Source organism: Cydia splendana, chromosome 7, assembly GCF_910591565.1.
Source record: "Cydia splendana chromosome 7, ilCydSple1.2, whole genome shotgun sequence".
Classification (NCBI taxonomy): domain Eukaryota; kingdom Metazoa; phylum Arthropoda; class Insecta; order Lepidoptera; family Tortricidae; genus Cydia; species Cydia splendana.
Window position 1 is genome coordinate 18,962,067 of NC_085966.1, and position 11,089 is coordinate 18,973,155.

The following is an 11,089-nucleotide window of genomic DNA, read 5'->3' on the forward strand; positions in this document are numbered from 1 at the left end:
AACAGAATTAACCTGTTCATGTTGTTGTCTAAGTGCCTACAATTCAAGCCTTATTGAGCTTACTGTGCGGCATAGTCATTTTGTACGTGGGCTTACACTGATCTATTACAATTTTATTCAGGTATATCATTTTAAATCTATGAAAAATTAATCTACAGTTTGCGTATGATCTCACACACCCTCCCACTTCTTCAGTTTTTTGTTAGTCGTACTCTCTGTTCCGAGCTGGTTTATGCATTCTGGTTTCCGTTCTGGTCGAGACTTTTGACTTTAATTTACTACTTAATGGCTCGTCGTTATTGCAGTTCCACACATTTTTCTATCGCTGTCTGAAAAACAAAATCCGGTACACAAAACCAAAAATGTATTTATATACGAGATAGCCCGTGGAATAATACTTCATTTGTGGATCCGAGTTGTGCTCAAAAAGTAAAGTAAAAGTAATAACCCTTTGTTCACATACGCATTCAATTTGGCATGTTTCGATACATTTCAAATTTGATCGGATAAAATACCTTTATAAAAAAAACCGTTTTCAGGAACTTAATCTCTGGTTACATCGATTTCAGTTATAACTGTTTTTTTATGCTATCACAAAGTTAATAGATAACAATGTAGGTGGGCATTTTCACTGAAAAGTGTACCATTTACTTATTTACGAAAATCCATCAACTTTTGCGTTACTTCTACTCAAAATCACTAGGACTATCGATTAAAAGAGAAAAAAATGACCTCAAATAAAAATGTCAGTTTTGTAACGCATTTTCACATACATTTGTATGGACCGTTACAAAACTGACACCCAAAATATGTATGAAAAACTGGGGACACTTTTTTTCTTTGTCTCATTCAATAGTACCTACTAGTGATTCTGAGTCTAGATAACCCAAAAGTTTTTCGAAAAAAGTAAATGGTACCATTTTTTCTGAATACCTACCCCCAGGTACATTTTCAAATATTGCTCAATTCAAAGGTACCTATAGGATTAAGGTCTCGTATCCGTTTTAGCGCCTTGCTCAAATATAAACTTTATATCGTCTTCAGAAAGTCCACAGACCACCACAATGAAGCAATCTAGTGCTTTGTTTGTCCACAAAATATTTCCTTCGAAAATTATGACGGAAGTCGAAACGAAGGTCTGTAAATCAAACAACAGGGGACCCATGCTCTCGTGAAATTTTCTAGTAAGATATTTGACGGACCTTTGGCAAATATTTGAATTTCATTTGGCCATGTCCAAAGTTATATAACTTTTGTTTATTATTGTTTATCTTGAAAGGGGAAAGGAGAATATACATGTATCAGTAGAATATAAGGTAAATGTGAAGGATCTTTTCAAGTACCAAGCAGGAGAGAAATAGGTACAAAGTTCTGTTTAAACTTATACATTACGATGCCCAAGAAAAATATTTAATGAATTTCTTCGCATTGTGCTACAATACTTATTTTTCATATCTCGTTTCTTTCTCTTTGATTGTATATAGTCGTTTTTTTATATTATCACTAAGTATACGTTTTATATTCGAGGATACGATTGGAATCCAAAAGATACAGGTTTTCTTTAGGTTGTAATAATTTTACTAATATGTACATTGTACAGTCACCTGCAATAATATGTTACACAACGAAGGCCACAAAAATATCTGACACGCTCTTATTTGTATTTTAGAGCCATAAGAACGGGACACATATTTTTGCCGCTTTCGAAGAGTAACATAGTATTGCAGGCGACTGTACCCGTTCAATGCTGTAAAAGTTAAGCCAAAGACATATGTAACTCCGTATAAGATGAATAAAGTCTAAGAAAAAAACGTGCCTCGGAAATCAAGAAAAAGTCATTCTCGGATAGATGGCGCACCCACCTTTGGCATATGGTCGGCTAGATGCCGTTGACGACACCGTTTCATATTTAACAATTTTAACACATAGGTATCAGTGAATGAACATGGGTCAAAATGATATAAAAATAATAAAATCATTTATCCATACATATAATTTTTTTCGATAGTTTTATACGTTTTCATTTTAAGTTTTAGTCGGATGTCGATAGATGGCAGTAAATTTACTGTGACTACAAAATTTACTATGACAGGACCCCTCTATACTATCTATTCTCTTTGGTTAAGCTTAATAGTGTATATTCGACGTGAAAGAGAGAGAACTAAGCTACTATTTAATTTATTTTTCTCATTTACATATTTCAAAAGTAGATATAAATACGTACCGATTCTGACGAGAATATGCCCTAAGGCTAATTTACAAATAAATAGTAAACAATACTGCTAATAATTACGGCCAATCACGACCTTATTCAATGATTCAGCTACAAAGCAAAACTTTTCCTTCCCTTAATGATTTTTAGGGTTCGGTAGCCACACAATGAACCCTTATATTTCGCCGCATTCGGAAACTAAATTCAAACATTTATTTATCAAATAGGCCAGAAGGGTACCTTTACACGTAAAGATGCAATTTACATATTTTACATAATATAGCTCAGCCCGTTGACAGCTTGGTAGGAGATCCAAGAGCCAAGCTGTCCCGACATTATACCGAAGATATCCCGGATATCAGTATGTACGAGATTAGGATGGCCCTGAAGCAGCTTAAGAACAACAAGGCGCCGGACAAAGACGGAATCACTTCAGAGCTTCTGAGAGCGGGTGGAACACCGGTACTTAAAGTCCTCCAGAAGCTCTTTAATTCCGTCTTGTCCGAGGGCATAACGCCTGAAACATTCAATAGAGGCGAGGTGGTGCTGTTCTTCAAAAAAGGTGATAACAACCAATTGAAGAACTACAGACCCATCACGCTTCTGAGCCATGTCTATAAGCTGTTTTCAAGGGTCATCACGAACCGTCTCGAACACAGACTTGATGACTTCCAGCCTCCCAAACAGCCGGTTTTCGAAAAGGCTATAGTACCATAGACCACATCCATACGCTGCGGTAAGTTATACAGAAGACCGAAGAGTATAACTTGCCATTATGCTTAGCGTTTGTGGACTATGAGAAAGCCTTCGATTCGGTGGAAACATGGGCGGTGCTTGAGTCTCTTCAGCGATGCCATATTGACTACCGGTACATCGAAGTGTTGAAGTGTTTGTATAGTAACGCCACCATGTCGGTCCGAGTACAGGAGCAGAGCACGAGGGCGATTCCATTGCAAAGAGGCGTAAGGCAGGGAGACGTTATCTCTCCGAAACTGTGTACTGCCGTAATGGAAGACGCCTTCAAGCTCCTGGAATGGGAAGGACTTGGCATCAACATCAACGGCGAATACATCACTCACCTTCGGTTTGCCGACGATATCGTAGTCATGGCAAAGTCGATGGAGGAACTCAGCATGATGCTCGATGACCTCAAACGAGTTTCACAAGGGGTGGGCTTGAAAATGAATATGGACAAGACGAAACTTATGTCAAATGCCAATGTTGTGCCCATCCCAGTCTCTGTTGGGAACTCGGTACTCGAAATTGTTGACTCGTACATCTACCTAGGACAAGTAGTCCAATTAGGTAGGTCCAACTTCGAGAAAGTGGTCAACCGCCGAATCCAACTCGGTTGGGCAGCGTTCGGGAAACTACGTAATGTATTTTCGTCCGACATACCTCAGTGCCTCAAGACGAAAGTCAATGTGTGTTACCAGTGATGACTTACGGCTCCGAAACGTGGTCTTTCAGTATCGGCCTCATCTCAAAACTCAAAGTCGCTCAACGAGCTATGGAGAGGGCTATGCTCGGAGTTTCTCGACGTGATCGAATCAGAAATGAGGAGATCCGTAAACGAACTAAAGTCACCGACATAGCCCACCGGATTAGCAAGCTGAAGTGGCAATGGGCAGGCCATATTGCACGCAGAGAAGATGGCCGATGGGGTCGAAAAGTGCTCGAGTGGAGACCACGGACTAGCAAGCGCAGCGTAGGACGTCCACCCACAAGATGGACAGACGACCTTGTTAAGGTCGCCGGAAGACGCTGGATGCGGGTCGCTTCCAACCGGCACGTATGGAGGTCCAAGGGGGAGGCCTATGTTCAGCAGTGGACGTCTTATGGCTGAGATGATGATGATGATGACATAATATATAAACAATAAAAATAAATCATCAACAATTACAAAATACAATTGGTGTGAGCGAGGTGCTTCCATGAGGGCCAGATACCGGGGAGAGGTGTTTTTGCAAATATTAATTCAATAAAATATTATGATGACTACGAGTAGGTACAATGTTGAGGGATTAAATCAACTCGAATCGTGACTCGGGTGGCCTAGTGGTTATGGCGTCTCTCGCCTCTCGCGAATGCAGAAGAGGTTTGTTAGATCCTAGTCCTGGGCACTAGAGGCCTTTTTATATATTTTGTATAGTAGTGTGACTCCTTAATAAAAACACATTTTTATTCTTTTTTTAATACATGACCGCTATGTTAGGAAGTGCTATCACAATTCGTGAAAATTACCGTTTATTCACAAAATCTGATGACTATTGCGTTATTAAATGTAAGCATTCACAGCTATGCTGCGCGTGTAGCGCTACGGTGTAGCCGATAGCATAGAATTCCCAATTTTGTAGTGAAATTAATTTTATGTCACCTTTTTAACGACGTTTCAGCCAGGTTGCAGGTTGTTACGGAAGACTGACAGCCGTATTCGAACAATGAGATACGTCAAATACTAGATATTGAAACGATATGGATCGGATATGGCAGTGTCAAAAGTGACTTCAAACAAAAACTTCACTTTTGACACTTGTTTGACACTGACATATCCAATCTATATCGCTTCCGTATCTATTATTTGACGTATCTTAAAGTTCGAATATGGCTGTGACTCCCGCCCCGATTCGAACTTTAAGATACGACAAATGTGACGTTTCTTCAAACAAAAACGTCACTTTTGACACTGACACATCTAATTCATATCGTTTCTAGATCTATTAATTGACTCATCAAAGTTAGAATCGGCCAGACAGATAATTAAATTTAATCGCGTTAGACCCGTTAATGACATGCATTAATTATGCATACCTAAGTAGAGTTAGACCAAGATAAGTCTGCAACGATTTTGATAGCACACGCAGTGCAAGTGTTATTTTAAACGTCTAAATTCTATGAAGTCATGATGTATAAATTACACATGCACTGCGTGTGCTATCAAAATCGTTGCAGACTTATGTTGGTCTAGCTCTAGCTACATACTTTATCCCATTTTACTAGTTCAAGTAAAAGTAGTAAAACATACAATTATTATTATCTATTAATGATACCAGCCTACGGTATACAACTGTGCATATTTGTACGCCAATATCTCCGGACATATATTTTATTTTCTGAACTGCGAAATTTCTTAGGTATACCGACTCTTGGATGTAATTTTTAATCAATCTTGAGCACCTTTTTAAGGAGTACCACGCCGTTGATTTATTTGCTCCGCCAACATGATCGACTTCTAATAATATTTGAGTTGGATATAAAAGAAAAATCGGGCACTTTGCAACAAACTGAACTAACTTAATAAAGAGTTTGTGAACAGGGAACAACACTGTAACGAATTGATTTTCCAAGAGTTGTTTCATTGCATTATTCCCGAAGGCCTTGTAGCAACTTTGTTCATATCACGGCGTAATGAATGTAATGATTATTAACACTTATAATGTTGGGGAGTTTTTTCCTTATACTCGCGAGTATGTTTCTTGATAATGATCAATCGACGTATATAAAAGTTTTCAGATAGGAACGTTGGTGTGGTGTGAGATATGATAGGACTAATTATTAGCTTACTATGGTGTGAGGCTTAGTCAATTTGTGTAAAAATGTCCTCCTATGATATTTATATATTTGTTATTTATTTATTTAGATTTTAGGCTATTGTCGTTATCTTCAACATATCCCCGAGGTTTTGGGTGGGAGAATGTTTTATACTAGCCAAAATATAGGTAAACACTGTAAAACCAGATGCTACTATAACATTTCTAAACACATTAGTCAGTGAAACAATAAATATTTTAAGTAGGTAAACATCAGATTTCTAGTGTGAGAAAAGTTTCTAACATGTGGAATAAAATATGAAGGTACATTTTTATTCTTAAAAACGTACCTGGGTGGATTTCAAAATCCTGCGAAAACTTATGGTTCGGTCTTTATAAAAAAAACTAGTAGGTTGTGCGAGTTGCAACTTTTTTATATGTTTTTAAGAACTATTATCTTCATGTTCCTTCAATTACCATCTCCAATAACTTAATAGTTTTTTTTATATAAAATGTTTTATGTGTCTAAAATCATCACCGTCTACCGGAAAAATCTGAACCTTATTGTTTGCAGTGAAAATTATAGCATACCTACGATTGCGATTTTTCTTTTACTTATATCTTTTCCATGTTGTTGTTTAACACATGGGAAAATATGCAATAATCCCTTCACCGAGAAAGTACATTTAAAAATATTTAAAATTTTGTCACGAATATTCGTCAACACCGTCATGGTAATGTCAATGTGAGCTTATCTCCGTGTATGAACAACGAAATACCGCTAAAGGTCCTTGCCCTATTTCTCACTTTAATATAGAATGCCAAAAATGATTTCACTATAAAGTCACATCATTGAATCGTGAGAAATATTACGAACAAATTTGTAAAACGTAGTTTGTCACAACAGAGCATCATCACCGTTATGCTTTGGTTTAAAAAAGTTACAAATGATATATTAGAAATAATTATTGAAATGAATGGCAAACTACATGAAGTTTATTGTGTAGCATAGACATTAACTACTATTATTCGTATTCTAGAAATAAAAACAAGAAACTCTCAAATCGTCAACACCATACCCATCATCACCGGGAAAAAATGACGACCGGTGATGATTTCATGTGTATGGTGATGACGGTTCTCAGAAACTTTTCTAGTTATTTTGCTATAATTCATTATGATATTAAGCTGTATGTTTGAAAAACGTTCTCTATGTCTTCTAACACTATATAATGTCTACCTTATAAATGTAGAATAAATGTAGAAGAAGATATGACTATTTTTTTCACACTAGAGGATGGTTAGTTTTAAATAACATTTTGACTGAAGTAGGCAAAATTTAGGTCACTTAGAACTTAGACTTAGAACATACAAATGTTTATTTTTTATTATCTAATAATGTAAATCGTGCAACTTAGAGTCTGTAATTGCATGTTAGTCGTGTTAAAACAAAGTATTTAAACAAGCAACATATATTAAGTTTTAAGCGACCATAGGCTACGGTACTGGCTCACTATCGTAATGGCCTTATGTTTTTTGATAATATTATATTAATTGATGTATATAATTACAGCAATTAATAATTATACCATTGGGTAGTCACCGGACCCAATACCTAACATTTTGTAACTTATGACATGCATTACAAGTATGGGTCTTGCAACTTATAAAACACTGATTATATATTAATGTTTAGCTATTAAACAATATATATATGGATTTAAATCATTATAGCTATTTTTAAAGTTAATTTAAAAAACAACAAAAATACAAACTTATGCAATTAATCAAATTATCAAAAAAAAGTAATATATCATAAAAATTAAGCTCACTGGTAAGCCAACAAATTTATAATATGATATAAATACCAAGTTATGCAGTAGATAAAAGAAGATGCGGGTTTAAACTGATAATAAGAGTACAATATTGTTAATATGATTTAACATTGAAAAAACCCAAAAAATAAATGAATACATAAATTGCCTATTTCGGAATATAAATTATATAAAAATTATACAATAAAAATACTTGTTATATATTTATTTATATGAATAAAATGTATTTTTTATAATTTTCTAAAAATAATTTATGTAGCTAGTCTTATGTTCAAAAACATGTTATTTGTAATGTTTATTAAAGTTCTAAAGCCTTACAATTAAAAAAAGTTTTTGTTTTATTAATACGTTTTTAATACATATATAAATTAGTTCCCAAATCGTCATTACCGTACATGCAGTGTCATTACCGTCTATAAAAGAGTCATTACCATACCATGATTGTCATCACCATCTTGCGTTTTTATTTTCCGAAAGCGATAACTTCAAATATACGCCACAAATTATTGTATAAATACCATAAATATCCTCAATATACAGCCCCCTATTACTTTACCCAGCTAGAATCGTGTTAAATTAAACATTTAAAAAAAATATTTTTTTGTATGGTGACATTTTTGGTGATGAAATCCACCCACCTTAATGGTTCTTAGATATAGGTATTAATTAATCAGAAGTTGCCGCTGAGATGTTCATCAAAGGGTTTTTAAATTCATTTATAATTTATATTCAAAAAAATTAACACGAAAAGTGCACAGTACAGACAGGATTGGTAAGGCTAGCGTCAATCTAAATCTAAAGAAACCCAACATAGACCCAGTGCTAGGTACACTAGCTAGGTGTACCTAGGTAATCGTATCAAATCATATGCATTCCCGGATTTGCCTGAGACGTGTTTCATATAAACCATTTGCTCGTAGGTGCATTGAAGGAATTCGTGCCCTGCTTATTTGCATGTGAAAGAGCTTCAAAATGGAAGTGTACTTTCAGTAGCAAACTGAACAGACAGGGGCATAAAGCAATAATTTGTCTACGTCTCCCTTAATAAGCGCATCACAGGGTCAATTATCGAATTGGCATTTTTTGCTGTCCCACGACTAAAACTCGAAGTCCATAGGACTAAAAGACTGGGTATGTACATATACAGGGTGGAAAGGCACGACGATCCTTTCCGGAAATGGGAGATAGTTTAGCCTAAGCTCTATATTTTCTCCATAGAAACTATGTTAATATGGGCAACCGTTTCTAAATTATGACCTTTTAAACATCCACGCAAAAAACTACTTTGTTCTAACCCTAACAGGTGACAGGGTCAATGAACTTACTTGTAAACAATCAGTATTCGACAGGAAATTATGCTAATTTGTTGCCATCTAACCATTTTTAGGTCTGCTTACAGCACGGTAAGAATCATTGCAGGATTTTCGCTTTCTTAGTGGTTCCACTTGTTCAATACTTGAATGAAATAGTTATGTTATTCCTTAATATTAATAATACTAACCACAACATTGTTTACAACGACAGTTCAAATGGTGACATTGACAACCACTCAAAAGTACGCAATCGTCTTATAAATATCTCTGGTTTCCTTGACTGATAAAAAGGTTTTAGTTTCTTAACACGTTTCACAAAATTATTTTCGAATAATTGGAAACTATCTAAAATAATTAAAAATAACAAGTAGGTTGTGTTAATTGCACCAAATGAACTTGCAAAAATTAAATACTAAGAATAAATCAAGAATAAATACTTCTTAAATACCTAACTAACAAACCTTCTTGCGTGTGGTAGGAAATAGACGGTCTGTGTCTGATGTTTGAAATTAAATTTTCATTGAACTATACTTATTGAATGTCATATTCTTCAAATAAAAATGTTAGATGCTCGTGGCTATTTAAATTTGTGGGGCTGTGTAAAAGATATGGTGTACCAAACCAAACGGAATGTGAAACTGCGGACGAAATGAGACAAAGGCTAATTGGTGCTTTCTGCGGAGGATAAATGACGAAGAGCATACACTATATCGCATGTGCATCGACATACTCGGGTACGGGCTGCGGCGGCGTTGTAATACACGGAGGTACATTTGAACACCGTATGTGAAAAGAAGATTGTATTAAATATTGGAAAAAAGTAATTATCTAAGAAAGTAATAAAATTGTTTGTAATATTTTTGCATGCATTTGATTTATTTGACATTTATGCGTCATTCATACATCATTGCGATACTGTCAACGATCGGAAAAAAGTGTAAAGTCCCGAGCTTTCCCGACGGAGATCCTTAATCTAGCCGTCATGTGCACATGCTATAGGGTTATCACCACAGTTAAAAAGTAGTATTTTTGCAATTTTTATTTTTTACTCAATTAACGATTCTTACCATTACCAATAGTCTCTGTATCACTTAAACGACCTAATACTTCCGGGAAGGATCGTCGTGCCTTTCCACCCTGTATATTTTCATTTAAGCTTTAAAAAAATGTAAAACTGTACCTTAAATATTATTTGTTTCTGTCAAAATCGCATTTGAAGTTCCAAAAACGGCGAAATTTGCCGTTTTTCGCATGTCCCAGTGGCGGCATAGCCCAATAAAAAAAAAAACTTTGGATGTACGCAACGTATTATGAATAACTTTGTATTTTTATAAAGAGCATTTTCTAGAGAATTGATTTAATCCTTTCGATAAATTAAACAAGGGAAGCCTTTTTATCGTTGTCCTGCGCGGCACTTAAAGATACCCCCTAAAATCTTCTTTGTCTATTGAACAACGGTTAGATTAAATTTGTGATACAATAGTGCGTTTAGTTGGGCGTCGATTGCATCGAGTGTGGACGCGGAACCAGTTTAATTTATATAAAAACAGGTAAAAATCTCTTTCGATATATTTTGGTACCACTACAATGATATTTGTATGGACGCTTAATATGTTGGTACACAGTCGAAATAAAAATGTGTATTTTATAATAATAGTTGCAAATATAGTGTTAAAATATATAGTAAAATATATAAGTGAATCGGTTGTATTGTGTAGGAAATTTCGCAAAAAAATATTATTGACGACATTTGTACGGCGACATTTAAATGGCTATTTTGACCGCACAATTGTCGATTGTGGCATACAAATGTCGACATAGTGGCATACAAATGTTGAAAATGTGCCATACAAATGTCGCTAGGGTCTTATAAATGCCACAATAATAATAAATAGTGCCATAAAAATTTAGATACTGCCATACAATGTCGAAAAAATGTCATATACATGTTAAAAGCGGCTTACAAATGGCTAAATAGTGCCATACAAATGTCAACCTTTAATGGTCCATATCTAACTAACTATAAAAAGTAGAGTGGTGCCTCGTACAGTATATTTTTTGTTGTTAAGAACCCTTCTGAAACTATGATTATAACACAGATTTTCCAAAAATAAAAAATTGCCATACAAATGTAGAAAAACACCCTCTTCAAAAATTGACCCTACAATGGTTACACATAATACGACGTAATCTTAATTT